Genomic DNA, 16,335 nt, shown 5'->3' on the forward strand with positions numbered 1-16,335 from the left:
ATTTCTCAATGTGTTTTTCAAAGTCAAGTTCTGCACATGGATGACAAGATGTTGATCTAATCTCACTTTGTCATGACGGTACATTTCACTGTCCTCACAGTCGCACAAAGTTACACAACACTACTTATCATCCCCTGGCTCTATGGCCTCACAAAATGTGACCATTAGAAGTTCTGTCCTATAACTGTTTATATGACTACAAAGACAATGCATGATGTTTTTGATGAGACAAGAAGTAATTTATTTGTTATATCAGCAAAATATCATCATTTAAAACAACAGGCACAAAACAGAGACAGCCTTTTTGTAATGCACCTTTTTATTGAGCAGGAATGTTTTCAACATCAAGCAATTTTACATTTTTCTAAATCAATGGGAGCTGTTCCTGAGATCACAACGCACATCTCAAGGGCTTCATGTTTACGCATCCAATTATTTCTTGCTTTGCAAAGCACAAAGATGTAGCTGAATCAATATTTTCAAAAAGAACACTGTTCACTCAAAAGAGCCGTCATTATGAAGCTGAGACTGATCGTTGTCCACTGTAGGTGGAGGTCTTTCCACTCTTCTTTACCAAGTTACAGAAGAGAAAAACAAAACATTAGATCTGAAAAAAGTAGTCAAATTATCAACAGAGAGAGTCAAAAATACAGCTTGATGCTTTTGCTAAAAGTCACAGTGACACTGACTAACAGCCAGACAACAGCAGCCTGCCACACAAAGCAAATACACATGACTGCACGACTTTAAAGCCACTGCATGTGTTTGAATGTTGCTTAATTGGACCTCCTTTCAAACCGGTGTGGACGTGTACAAACTGACTGACACCTCCCTCGTCCTCCTGTTAGGTTGGGACAACTTTCCCTGTGATCATTTTTATTAGCACATTAAGTTCTGAGGACATCATAGAAGTCAACTAACACCTGACTGAAGGTCTTATCAACCACATCAATTAGAGACACCTGTGTGGATGGACAAAGAGTGTCATCTGTACTAGAGCTGCAGAGATTAGCTGGTTACTCACCACTGAGTTTTTTTTGGTCAAATTTCAAGCAAAAATGCCAAAAATGTGATGATTGCAGCTTGTCAAATGAAGGAATTAGCTATTTTTTCCTCCTTTTCAAGGGCGTAACCGTGGTATAGATATTGGGGGGTCCAAATTTGAGCCCTTCCCCGGATATTATTTTCTGTGTGTCCTCTCCCTATATCATGCCTGTGACTGTCCCTCTCTCTGTCTCTCTGTGCTGCCTGCATTGTGAGCAGATACCATTATTGTACCAGAGGAACAATGACTGATCCTAATGATCATTTTAATTTGAATATTGTGCTCTTATTACTAGTTTACTGATGACATATATGACTAGGTAAAAATAATGTTATCATGTTGTTTAGAGACTCATATTACAGTGCTTTTCCTGATCATCTTCAGAGCAGGTCTCTGTGTGTCCTCTCCCTCCATCATGCCTGTGACTGTCCCTCTCTCTGTCTCTCTCTGCTGCCTGCATCGTGACCAGATACCATTATTGCACCAGAGGAACAATGACTGATCCTAATGATCATTTTAATTTGATGCATTAAGTATTCTGCTTTTATTGCTGCTAGTGTTATTTGCTTTAACCTCCGTGTTAAAGTCTTTAACCTCCGTGTAACCGCTAGTGTTATTTGCTTACCAAGCCTGTTTAAGTGCCAATTGAATTTTAAAACCATCAATCACACACACACAGACACACACACACACACACACACGACACAGGGGGGAGATGGGGAAAAAAGAACAGCACACACAGATGATACAGAGTTCAAATAGACCCCTTTTAAAAGTTTTTCCCCACCAGAATTTAGCCTAAATTTGGAGCATTATTCAGCCCGTTTTCCGACAAGTGATCATGCCATGGTTGGTACCAATGGATGCCTTATATATTCTAGTTTCATATGATATCTGTATTTTTATTCTAGCTTTAATACTGAGACATTTAAACACGATAATTGTTTCACATTCATTCAAAAATTAGCACGCTCGTTTTGACCATAGCACTACTTTTTAGGTGTCTAGTTGCTTACCGTCTGAAAAAAAGGCGAATGTCCGCCTGTTGGTCCTTTTTTTTCCGCTTTGGTGCTACTCCCTCCATTTGTTTATATGCCCATGACCACCAGTGACAGTCGGACTGAGCGGTTTTTCAAACGAAGCCGGCGTTTACGGGTGCAACCAAGTGTACAGTCGGGAGGGGGGTGGTCACACAGTTTTGTTTTCCTTGTTTTTCCTAAATTGAAAATAAATCGGAAATAACAAGAGACGGATCCACTTACAGCCAGGGTTCATAAAAGGAGGACATATCATATGTCACATATTTGGATATATTATTGGGGGGGACAGATTGGTATTTTCCCAAGCCAGGAGTGCTGTGACGGCCCCTGCCTAACTGTGTGATATTTGGGTGTTGTGGACAAGTTACTGTGTGGTACTGTTTCTCTTTAAAGGTGTTGAGGAGGACGTAGCAGTAGCCAGCCATATCACTACTGAGTAGTCATGGGACACGTCCCCCCCAAAGTATATGGTAGTTATGCCCATGCTCCTTTTACTTTTTAATACCTTAAATGTCTTTGTCTATTTTGGAAACAGCCAACAGTACAAATGTCATTTACACAATGATCATCTTGGCTCTCATAAAATTGTTATTTTGACCGTTTTTCTGATGATTTATAGCCCAAATGATTCATCTATTGATGGAGGAAATGCCAGAATTGCATCATTTCCAAAGTGCTGCTTTACCAGAGACACAAGTACATTCAGAAACAGAAAGAAATAGGAAGAGTGTTCATTTAATAAACTGATCACACCAACACACACATTATTTAGATTTGCTTAATATAAACATTTACATCTGACTGGTTAATTTAGTACAGGCAGGTGTGATTTGTTGATCACAGACTAAAGTAGCCTGCTGTTTGTGTAAATCAGAGGACAATCTGTTAACATCAACACAGTATGTATGTACAGTTGTGACTTAAATGTTCTTGGGCGTAATATTGAGCCTGTAGGATTCCTGAGCCGGGTACGAAAATAACGACAATAATGTAATGTAATGACAATGCATGATGTTTCCTAAGTAAGGAAGTGATTTATCAGTTCCATCAGCAACTGAAGAACAAACAAGGTATTTCAGAACTGAGAGGTAAAAAGGTCAACTTCCTCTTTGTAGAATTAAAAGAAATATACAGTATATAAGTTTATTGTTAAGTCTTGTAACATAACAGTACAATCTGAAATGAAATGTAAACTAGAGACCATCTTGTGATGGCAGGCCCGTAAACATGATCACCTTCGGACCCATGACTACTCAGTAGTGATATGGCTGGCTACTGCTACGTCCCCCTCAACACCTTCAAAGAGAAACAGTACCACACAGTAACTTGTCCACAACACCCAAATATCAAGCAGTTAGGCAGGGGCCATCACAGCACTCGTGGCTTGGACCACATCCATCTTTGAACTCGGCCTTCATTTTGTTCTCATCTACACACCTGAGATGTTTTATGGCTGCATCTAACACAGTTGTGATGCTATCCTATTGTCTTTGCGTTTATTAAAATAACATCAGGATTAAATTGACTTCTCACCTTTCCACAGCTTGTTTGTCAGAACCAAAACAAAAACTGGTGTCACAGACAGCAGGATGAAGATGGAATAATCTTATCCAGTCATTCTGTATTTCTCAATGTGTTTTGCAATGTCGAGTTCTCCACATGGATGACAAGATGTTGATCTAATCTCACTTTGTCATGATGGGACATTTCACTGTCCTCACAGTCACACAAAGTTACACAACACTACTTATCATTCCCCGGCTCTATGGCCTCACAAAATGTGACCATTAGAAGTTCTGTCCTATAACTGTTTATATGACTAAAAAGACAATGCATGATGTTTTTGCTAAGACAAGAAGTAATTTATTTGTTATATCAGCAAAATATCATCATTTAAAACAACAGGCACAAAACAGAGACAGCCTTTTTGTAATGCACCTTTTTATTCAGCAGGAATGTTTTCAACATCAAGCAATTTTACATTTTTCTAAATCAGCTGGGGCTGTTCCTGAGATCACAACGCACATCTCAAGGGCTTCAGGCTTACCCATCCAATTATTTCTTGCTCTGCAAAGCACAAAGATGTAGCTGAATCAATATTTTCAAAAAGAACACTGTTCACTCAAAAGAGCCGTCATTATGAAGCTGAGACGGATCGTTGTCCACTGTAGGTGGGGATCTTTCCACTCTTCTTTACCAAGTTACAGAAGAGAAAAACAAAACATTAGATCTGAAAAAAGTAGTCAAATTATCAACAGAGAGTCAAAAATACAGCTTGATGCTTTTGCTAAAAGTCACAGTGACACTGACTAACAGCCAGACAACAGCAGCCTGCCACACAACGCAAATACACATGACTGCAAGACTTTAAAGCCACTGCATGTGTTTGAATGTTGCTTAACTGGACCTCCTGTCAAACCAGTGTGGACGTGTACAAACTGACTGACACCTCACTCGTCCTCCTGTTAGGTTGGGACAACTTTCCCTGTGATCATTTTTATTAGCACTTTAAGTTCTGAGGACATCATAGAAGTCAACTTACACCTGACTGAAGGTCTTATCAACCACATCAATTACAGACACCTGTGTGGATGGACAAAGAGTGTCATCTGTACTAGAGCTGCAGAGATTAGCTGGTTACTCACCACTGAGTTTTTTTGTCAAATTTCAAGCTAAATGTGATGACTGCAGCTTGTCAAATGAAGGAATTAGCTATTTTTTCCTCATTTTACATTTTAATACCTTGAATGTCTTTGTCTCTTTTGGAAACAGCAAACAGTACGAATGTCATTTACACAATGATCATCTTGTTTCTCATAAAATTGTTATTTTGACTGTTTTTCTGATGCTTTATAGACCAAATGATTCATCTATTGATGGAGGAAATGCCAGAACTGAATCATTTCCAAAGTGCTGCTTTACCAGAGACACAAGTACGTTCAGAAACAGAAAGAAATAGGAAGAGTGTTCATTTAATAAACTGATCCCACCAACACACACATTATTTAGATCCACTTAATATAAACATTTACCTCTGACTTAATGAAAAACAATGTTCTTGATCATCATCACCAATAAAATTACAAGCACATGTTCACTTAAATAATACCACAAAACAGAGACGGTCTTTTGTAATGCAGCTTTATTCAGCGGGATAGTTTTCACTATCAAGCAATTTCACATTTTTCAACATCAGTTGGAGCTGTGACTAAAGTCACTACATCTCAAAGACTTCATGTTTACTCATCCAATTATTTCTTGCTTTGCAAAGCACAAAGATATAGCTCAAACTATATCTTCAAAATCAAGAACAGACTCAGTCTTGATCGTATCGCCTCAATTTGTCGTCGGCCACTTCATCTTGGGATCTTTCCACACTGTTTGCATACCAAGTTAGAGAAGGGGGAACAAAAGAGAGGGATCAGTTAGTTAAATTATCAACAGAGGTCGATCAACAGAATCTTAATTGACAAATATTCAATAATTGAATAATTTTGCAATAATTTTTCAAGCAAAATCTGACAGAAATTCACTGATTCCAGCTTCTGAAATGTGTCGACTTGCTTCTTTACCCTCTATTATATCATCGTGAATTTAAATGGGTTGGACAAAATAAGGTAATTGAAGACATCATCTTGGGATCTGGTTAATACTGATGCTTTCTATGTTTGACAGGTTTGAGGCATTTCACAGACTTTTTATTTCTTTTATTCGTCTGTTTGAAATCAACAGAAAATATTCAGTAATACTTACCTTCTACGTCCGTTTCCTAAAGGGACAAAAAGATGAAAATGACATAAATAAACATTAGCATAATATTATCACATTTGAAAATCTTTACATTTAGAACATTAATGATGCTCTCTTTACTAGTATAAGGTTTATTATCTGAGATGCCAGGACTACATAAAAGATTTTAGCTAAACACAGAACTAAATGAAGTTGTATGTAGTCAGTTAGTACAGTCAAGTGTGATTTGTTGATCTCAGACTAAAGTAGCCTGCTGTTTGTGTAAATCAGAGGTCAATCTGTTAACATCAACACTGTATGTAGGAACATTTGTGACTTGCCGCCTCCTGCGCCACCACTGCAATTACTGCCACCGCCGCTACAACCGCCAGTTTGAGGAGCACTCTCCCCAGGTTCAGCCATGAGGACGACCAGCGTCAACACCAGAAAGACCATAACACACTTCATCCTGAGGAACAAATCACAATGGCCACATCCAGAATCATTCACTGCCTTCATTCACCAGTGTCAAAGCTCATCACATCTCATCTAAAAGACTTTGCATTTATTAAAGTAACATCAGGATTAAATTGACTGCTCACCTTTCCACAGCTTGTTTGTCAGAACCAAAAAAAAACTGGTGTCACAGACAGCAAAGTGAGCACTGTGAGATCTAGAGGTGATGTGGACGTCTTTGCTGAGCAGTCGTGAGTTACCCGTCTCTTTATAAGGATGGAGATGGAATAATCTTATCCAGTCATTCTGTATTTCTCAATGTGTTTTTCAAAGTCAAGTTCTGCACATGGATGACAAGATGTTGATCTAATCTCACTTTGTCATGACGGGACATTTCACTGTCCTCACAGTCACACAAAGTTACACAACACTACTTATCATCCCCCGGCTCTATGGCCTCACAAAATGTGACCATTAGAAGTTCTGTCCTATAACTGTTTATATGACTAAAAAGACAATGCATGATGTTTTTGCTAAGACAAGAAGTAATTTATTTGTTATATCAGCAAAATATCATCATCTAAAACAACAGGCACAAAACAGAGACAGCCTTTTTGTAATGCACCTTTTTTTTCAGCAGGAATGTTTTCAACATCAAGCAATTTTACATTTTTCTAAATCAATGGGAGCTGTTCCTGAGATCACAACGCACATCTCAAGGGCTTCATGTTTACGCATCCAATTATTTCTTGCTTTGCAAAGCACAAAGATGTAGCTGAATCAATATTTTCAAAAAGAACACTGTTCACTCAAAAGAGCTGTCATTATGATGCTGAGACTGATCGTTGTCCACTGTAGGTGGGGATCTTTCCACTCTTCTTTACCAAGTCACAGAAGAGAAAAACAAAACATTAGATCTGAAAAAAGTAGTCAAATTATCAACAGAGAGGGTCAAAAATACAGCTTGATGCTTTTGTTAAAAGTCACAGTGACACTGACTAAAAGCCAGACAACAGCAGCCTGCCACACAACGCAAATACACATGACTGCACGACTTTAAAGCCACTGCATGTGTTTGAATGTTGCTTAACTGGACCTCCTGTCAAACCAGTGTGGACGTGTACAAACTGACTGACACCTCACTCGTCCTCCTGTTAGGTTGGGACAACTTTCCCTGTGATCATTTTTATTAGCACTTTAAGTTCTGAGGACATCATAGAAGTCAACTTACACCTGACTGAAGGTCTTATCAACCACATCAATTACAGACACCTGTGTGGATGGACAAAGAGTGTCATCTGTACTAGAGCTGCAGAGATTAGCTGGTTACTCACCACTGAGTTTTTTTGTCAAATTTCAAGCAAAATGTGATGATTGCAGCTTGTCAAATGAAGGAATTAGCTATTTTTTCCTCATTTTACATTTTAATACCTTAAATGTCTTTGTCTCTTTTGGAAACAGCAAACAGTACGAATGTCATTTACACAATGATCATCTTGTTTCTCATAAAATTGTTATTTTGACTGTTGTTCTGATGCTTTATAGACCAAATTATTCATCTATTGATGGAGGAAATGCCAGAATTGAATCATTTCCAAAGTGCTGCTTTACCAGAGACACAAGTACATTCAGAAACAGAAAGAAATAGGAAGAGTGTTCATTTAATAAACTGATCACACCAACACACACATTATTTAGATCTACTTAATATAAACATTTACCTCTGACTTAATGAAAAACAATGTTCTTGATCATCATCACCAATAAAATTACAAGCACATGTTCACTTAAATAATACCACCAAACAGCGACGGTCTTTTGTAATGCAGCTTTATTCAGCAGGATAGTTTTCACTATCAAGCAATTTTACATTTTTCAACATCAATTGGAGCTGTGACTAAAGTCACTACATCTCAAGGGTTCCATGTTTATTAATCCACTTATTTCTTGCTTTGCAAAGCACAAAGATATAGCTCAAACTATATCTTCAAAATCAAGAACAGACTCAGTCTTGATAGTATAGTTTCCATTTGTCGTCAACCACTTCATCTTCGGGTGTTCTACATGTGCAATCGCAGTTTAATCTGTACTGGGATCTTTCCACACTGTTTGCATACCAAGTTAGAGAAGGGGGAACAAAAGAGAGGAATCAGTTAGTTAAATTATCAACAGAGGTCGATCAACAGAATCTTAATTGACAAATATTCAATAATTGAATAATTTTGCAATAATTTTTCAAGCAAAATCTGACAGAAATTCACTGATTCCAGCTTCTGAAATGTGTCGACTTGCTTCTTTACCCTCTATTATATCATCGTGAATTTAACTGGGTTGGACAAAATAAGGTAATTGAAGACATCAACTTGGGATCTGGTTAATACTGATGCTTTCTATGTTTGACAGGTTTGAGGCATTTCACAAAGTCTTTTTGTGTCTTTTATTCGTCTGTTTGAAATCAACAGAAAATATCCAGTAATACTTACCTTGTACCTGCATTTCCTAAAGGGACAAAAAGATGAAAATGACATAAATAAACAATAGTATAATATTATCACATTTGAAAATCTTTACATTTAGAACATTAATGATGCTCTTTACTAGTATTAGGTTTATTATCTGAGATGTCAGGACTAAATAAAAGATTTTAGCTAATCACAGAACTAAATGAAGTTGTATGTAGTCAGTTAGTACAGTCAAGTGTGATTTGTTGATCTCAGACTAAAGTTGCCTGCTGTTTGTGTAAATCAGAGGTCAATCTGTTAACATCAACACAGTATGTAGGAACACTTGTGACTTGCCGCCTCCACTCCTACCACTGCAATCACTGTTAGCGCTGTTACAACCGCCAGTTTGAGGAGCACTCTCCCCAGGTTCAGCCATGAGGACGACCAGCGTCAACACCAGAAAGATCATAACACACTTCATCCTGAGGAACAAATCACAATGGCCACATCCAGAATCATTCACTGCCTTCATTCACCAGTGTCAAAGCTCATCAGCAACTGAAGAACAAACAAGGTATTTCAGAACTGAGAGGTAAAAAGGTCAACTTCCTCTTTGTAGAATTAAAAGAAATATACAGTATATAAGTTTATTGTTAAGTCTTGTAACATAACAGTACAATCTGAAATGAAATATAAACTAGAGACCATCTTGTGATGGCAGGCCCGTAAACATGATCACCTTCGGACCCATGACTACTCAGTAGTGATATGGCTGGCTACTGCTACGTCCTCCTCAACACCTTCAAAGAGAAACAGTACCACAAAGTAACTTGTCCACAACACCCAAATATCAAGCAGTTAGGCAGGGGCCATCACAGCACTCGTGGCTTGGACCACATCCATCTTTGAACTCGGCCTTCATTTTGTTCTCATCCACACACCTGAGATGTTTTATGGCTGCATCTGACACAGTTGTGATGCTATCCTATTGTCTTTGCATTTATTAAAATAACATCAGGATTAAATTGACTGCTCACCTTTCCACAGCTTGTTTGTCAGAACCAAAAAAAAAAAGAAAACTGGTGTCACAGACAGCAAAGGGAGCACTGTGAGATCTAGAGGTGATGTGGACGTCTTTGCTGAGCAGTTGTGAGTTACCCGTCTCTTTATAAGGATGGAGATGGAATAATCTTATCCAGTCATTCTGTATTTCTCAATGTGTTTTGCAATGTCGGGTTCTCCACATGGACGACAAGATGTTGATCTAATCTCACTTTGTCATGACGGGACATTTCACTGTCCTCACAGTCACACAAAGTTACACAACACTACTTATCATCCCCCGGCTCTATGGCCTCACAAAATGTGACCATTAGAAGTTCTGTCCTATAACTGTTTATATGACTAAAAAGACAATGCATGATGTTTTTGCTAAGACAAGAAGTAATTTATTTGTTATATCAGCAAAATATCATCATTTAAAACAACAGGCACAAAACAGAGACAGCCTTTTTGTAATGCAACTTTTTTTTCAGCAGGAATGTTTTCAACATCAAGCAATTTTACATTTTTCTAAATCAACTGGAGCTGTTCCTGAGATCACAATGCACATCTCAAGAGCTTCATGTTTACCCATCCAATTATTTCTTGCTTTGCAAAACACAAAGATGTAGCTGAATCAATATTTTCAAAAAGAACGCTGTTCACTCAAAAGAGCTGTTATTATGAAGCTGAGACTGATCGTTGTCCACTGTAGGTGGGGGTCTTTCCACTCTTCTTTACCAAGTTGGAGAAGAGAAAAACAGAACATTAGATCTGAAAAAATTTGTCAAATTATCAACAGAGAGAGTCAAAAATGCAGCTTGATGCTTTTGTTAAAAGTGACCGAAAACATCTCAGACTTCACACAGTTGAGCAACCTAGATACAATGTTTGGCGGAGAGTCTTGTTCTGACTGACACCTCCCTCGTCTTCCTGTTAGGTTGGGACAACTTTCCCTGTGATCATTTTTATTAGCACATTAAGTTCTGAGGACATCATAGAAGTCAACTAACACCTGACTGAAGGTCTTATCAACCACATCAATTAGAGACACCTGTGTGGATGGACAAAGAGTGTCATCTGTACTAGAGCTGCAGAGATTAGCTGGTTACTCACCACTGAGATTTTTTGTCAAATTTCAAGCAAAAATGCCAAAAATGTGATGATTGCAGCTTGTCAAATGAAGGAATTAGCTATTTTTTCCTCCTTTTCAAGGGCGTAACCGTGGTATAGATATTGGGGGGTCCAAATTTGAGCCCTTCCCCAGATATTATTTTCTGTGTCTCCTCCCCTATATCCTGTGACTGTCCCTCTCTCTGTCTCTCTCTGCTGCCTGCATTGCGACCAGATACCATTATTGCACCAGAGGAACAATGACTGACCCTAATGATCATTTTAATTTGAATATTATGCTCTTATTACTAGTTTACTGCTGACATGTATGACTAGGTAAATATAATGTTATCATGTTGTTTAGACTCATATCATGTCTTACCTGATCATCTTCAGAGCAGGTCTCTGTGTGTCCTCTCCTTATATCATGCCTGTGACTGTCCCTCTCTCTGTCTCTCTGTGCTGCCTGCATTGTGACCAGATACCATTATTGTACTAGAAGAACAATGACTGATCCTAATGATCATTTTAATTTGATGCATTGAATATTCTGCTTTTATTGCTGCTAGTGTTATTTGCTTTAACCTTACCAAGCCTGTTTAAGTGCCAATTGAATTTTAAAACCATCAATCACACACACACACACACACACACACACACACACACACACACACACACATGACACAGGGGGGAGATGGAGAAAAAAGAACAGCACACACAGATGATACAGAGTTCAAATGGACCCCTTTTAAAAGTTTCCCCCCACCAGAATTTAGCCTAACTTTGGAGCATTATTCAGCCCATTTTCCGACAAGTGATCATGCCATGGTTGGTACCAATGGATGCCTTATATATTCTAGTTTCATATGATATCTGTATTTTTATTGTAGCTTTAATACTGAGACATTTAAACACAATAATTTTTTCACATTCATTCAAAAATTAGCGCGCTCATTTTGACCATAGCACTACTTTTTAGGTGTCTAGTTGCTTACTGTCTGAAAAAAAGGCGAATGTCCGCCTGTTGGTCCTTTTTTTTCTGCTTTGGTGCTACTCCCTCCATTTGTTTATATGCCCATGACCACCAGTGACAGTCGGACTGAGCGGTTTTTCAAACGAAGCAGGCGTTTACGGGTGTACAGTCGGGAGGGGGGTGGTCACACAGTTTTGTTTTCCTTGTTTTTCCTAAATTGAAAATAAATCGGAAATAACAAGAGACGGATCCACTTACAGCCAGGGTTCATAAAAGGAGGACATATCATATGTCACATATTTAGATATATTATTGGGGGGGACAGATTGGTATTTTCCAAAGCCAGGAGTGCTGTGATGGCCCCTGCCCAACTGTGTGATGTTGGGAATGGATGGTAGGGCAGGTGTGGTTATTAGGAATTAGGAATCAGGAATAATTATTGAAAATGATTATTAAAATGAATAAAACAAAAATGTATAAAATTAATTTTCAAATCGTTAAAAACGGGGCACCACCCTGAAATCAGGGACCAAAAAACAGACCAAAATTAGTCTCATAAGAAGGGTTCACTTTAAATGTAAATATTTGTAGAATATTTACAATTAAAGGAACAGTGAAGGAAATGAATCCGAGCACTGACCATCACAACCAATAAATGCCACAAAACATATGCACAAAATAATCACAGAAAACTGCTATGTACAATATAATAGACTTTATTATTGTTAGCAACTTGATTAAATCAATGATACCTTCGATAAACACAAATCAATTACTCAACCAAAGCAGCTAAACTATGAAACTAAACTAAGACAAACTCAAGCACAAATAACAAACAAGCGTGTGTGTGTGTGTGTGTGTCAGAGACAAAGAAAGAGGAGACAAGATGGCGGTTGTAGTCAAAGAAACAAAATGGCCGAGAGCCAAAATGGTGGTCACGCTCATAGACATATATACGTAGACGCCTCATAGACTGACGCTGCCTATTGGAGCTGACGTTTCAGCGCGGCCGCCATCTTGGCTGGGTCCTCAATGCGCCCCCAGTGCATTTACTTCTACTGAGGAAGGTGTAAACCCCGACTATATTTATCACAACTCCCCGAATTTTTACCCGATTTTCACACGGTTTGGTTTGTTACAAACGACAGAGATTCAGTTATGATACAGGACGCTGTCACACATTAAAAACACATGCTTTCGTGCTGAAAGACTCTGTATTATGCTCTTTAACAAAGACATATGGTATGGCATATTGATAAATGTATAAATTAATTAATTTTATATTTTAATAAAGAAACAAGTTTGATTGTTCATTTGAATTTATTTTTCTCTCTGTCTCTCTCACACACACACTCCCTCTCTCTCTCTCTCTCTCTCTCTCTCTCTCTCTCTCTCTCTCTCTCTCTCACACGTTGATTATGTACAGTACTGTTGCCAGGCAAACTTCTGTAACACATATACATATATACATCCATATATATTGTACCAGCTTTGTACATTTTTTTAAAGGATTATATAATTCCAGGTCATTCCAGCATCTTACACTTCCCTGTTAGGCTTGCAACTGGGGCTGGGGAGCTAAAACCCTTGAAAAAGAACTGTTTTGCACAGCTTCTTGCGTGTGCTGGCACTCTGTAACTCCAGGGTAGTTAATTTTGCGATGTGGTGCAGCCTTACTTTGTGAAATACAGACACCACAAATGACAGAAGCATGACATGATGGTTCTCAATTCCAAATTGGGTTTCTGCAATGTGCTCCCTGAGTAAGAACACATCCTCTGAACGAATCTCTGCTCGAACGAAATGGTTGACAAAAGACACACTGACAACTTGTTCTTGTGAGTTTTGACGAATCACACGCTCTGCTGCTCTGACTACCTTCACTGTTCCCTCTGAGGGGATCATCAGCCCACCATTGTTTTTAAGTTCAAGCAGGTGGTAGCTCTGGTCAAAGGATGAGGGTACAGCAGCTGTGACAAGGCTTGCACGACACACCTCACAGGACAGTTTTTTCAGAACTTTTCTGACAACAAACCCTGAAATGTAGACCAGGGCATTGTCCACTAGACCACCAAAGCGGGTGGGCAGGTAACTGTGGTCACATGTGACTGCAGAAATGACGTGTCTGCAGCTGATAGGGACACAGTTTCATCTTGTGCTGCCACGTTGCCTGACCCACTTGGTGAGACACCACAACGGATCATCAGGCGGCGGAAAATGCCCTGGAACTGCCCTGCAGTGGGATTGTTATTCCAGCCTCCTAAAAAAAAATCAAAAATATTTACACACTTAGATTACAGAGATGTTTAATGAGGACAGTCAAAGTAATAAAAGATATATCTTCTGAGGGTAAGTAAGGAAACTGTATAACCATGTTTCTTCCACAGGTACGCTATAAAAAGATACACACTGGTGTCTGATATGCCATTTACTTTAGGGGGTGGGTTAATTCATGAGGTGATAACCACCAATATGTGACCAGTCTGAGAGGTCTATCACATCAAAACACACTGTAAACTAGGGATGTATAGGTATAAAAAAAATCTCTACTAGAATTTGCCCACCCAGATGGTACCAATATCGGGTCTGGCCCACGGACTAAAAAGACTAATTATAAATGTGAAAATTCTACCTGATGCCCTGACAGAATTGAACAAAAGCTCCAAGTGATCCTGACTGAAGCGGTATGTGCAGACATAACGCTGAACTTGGAGCAGGTCAGGAATCATCATCAACAATGTGTCCATGTTGATGACAAAGCCGATGACTGACAGATACCTTCAGAAGAAAACGTTTCATCAATATGATCATGGCAAAACAAGACACCTAGTAATTGTAGTTATTGAAAGACGTTAATTGCCTTTCTACAAATATTCATAACATGTACTGTAACACAACACATGGTGACAGAGATAGCGGCAGCAATACATGTTTTGCTCCAATAAAGTCCCTGATTGGTAAATGATTTAAGTGCACTACAAATCTACTGGGTGAAAAATTACTGGGTGCTTCTTGAGAGTGTAAGTCAGTGTCAGGAATAACTAGGAACTATATTAAAACTGAACAAGGAGAGCTTAAAAACAAGAACATGTCATACATACCATTTGACACCTCTATGACCTGAAAAACATTGAACACAAGAAGATTCCAACATGTAGAGACAACATAATAAACAGGAAGAAAAAGTGCAATACAATATATGCTCCTTAAAGCAGGAGGGACTCACATTACCTCCTGCCTCTGGTTTTGCATGCAGCAACATCATATGAACATACATACCATTTTTGACGCCTGTCCTGTATGACCTGAAAAATACTGAACACAAGAGTCAACAGAAACAAACCTGCAGACAGCAAAAAGATCCAAACAAGAGAACAGAGCATCTTATGAACTCGATGCATAGCAAGAGAACAGAGCATCATATTAACTTATGATGTTGTGAACTTTTCATGGAAACCATTCACTATTTTAAAAAACGTCTTTGTTTGGTGGAGGGGTGTGCCATTTTTCATCACCAGGCTGAGCAAGTATTTCCTGCCTCTCAACAGCAGCTCTACTCTCTCTGTCCAATTCAAAGCACCCAGGGGAGCTTTGGATCCCTTGGCACGCGGATTGCGGCTGTTCAGGATGTCAAACAACCTGTCAATCATCTAAAAAAAGCATAAGGCTCTGTTAACTGATATATCACCCCAAACAGTGGTATCGTATCATGGAGATCAAATTATAATCTAATTTCAATATATAAAACAAGTAAGTATTTGAGTACACAGCTCTGCTTCGATTTCTCTCTACAGGTAAGTATAAACAGAGTTGGATTTCATGCAGAATATGCATTACCTCAATGAACTCAGCTGTTGCTTCACAGTTTTGAAACTGTGAATAACCAAGGTCCCTCAGTGTGCGCAGTGCTACCACTACAGAATGACTCAGGGTTTGTGCAGCCAGGGACACCTTCATCTTCTGGCCATCAAAGTGGACATGCTTGTTTGTTATCTTGTTGGCCGCATGCAGTCCATCTTTTGTTTGGACATTGTTGAGCTCAACAATGTATGACCAGCTGATTTCTCCAGTGGCGCTGGTTATCGGACTGTAAGCCTGCAACATGTTGCGTGCCAGTTTCAACATGTGACAAGCTACCATTAACACAAACACCCTGTCAGCAGTCACTGGATGTTCAAAGAAGGTTTTTAATGGCTCATGGGGGTTTCCCTTTAGCTGACAACCGAGCTGGTTGCACATGTTGAAATTGGAGGCATGCCCATCCATTGTCATGCAGACCACTCTTATGCCACGTGCATGCAATTCCTCCAGAGCATGGACAACCAGGACCTTCTGTGTGTCTGGTGACAGAGACTTTGTGAGGTAGTAGGCAACTGGCGCTTTCCAATGACCCTGTATGCCTACCACCATAAAAACAAGCACCTCCGTGGCTACATCACTCTCATCCATGCCATTCCCCATATCCACATATCCAGACATTTTCTGGGTAAAGGG

The 16,335-nt window shown here is 39.0% G+C and overlaps 2 long non-coding RNA genes across 2 annotated transcripts; both read right to left on the reverse strand.

The window, feature by feature from the left end:
• Nucleotides 1-5,209: 5,209 nt before the first annotated feature.
• LOC141018239 (uncharacterized) lies at nt 5,210-6,513 on the reverse strand. The gene is made up of 4 exons (XR_012180708.1): nt 6,417-6,513; nt 6,156-6,283; nt 5,839-5,854; nt 5,210-5,462 (listed from the first exon to the last, which is right to left on the reverse strand). It is a non-coding gene; the product is annotated as an uncharacterized lncRNA (long non-coding RNA).
• Nucleotides 6,514-8,295: 1,782 nt separating this feature from the next.
• LOC141018266 (uncharacterized) lies at nt 8,296-9,803 on the reverse strand. The gene is made up of 4 exons (XR_012180711.1): nt 9,752-9,803; nt 9,069-9,196; nt 8,754-8,769; nt 8,296-8,375 (listed from the first exon to the last, which is right to left on the reverse strand). It is a non-coding gene; the product is annotated as an uncharacterized lncRNA (long non-coding RNA).
• Nucleotides 9,804-16,335: the final 6,532 nt, after the last annotated feature.

Source organism: Pagrus major, chromosome 22, assembly GCF_040436345.1.
Source record: "Pagrus major chromosome 22, Pma_NU_1.0".
Lineage (NCBI taxonomy): Eukaryota > Metazoa > Chordata > Actinopteri > Spariformes > Sparidae > Pagrus > Pagrus major.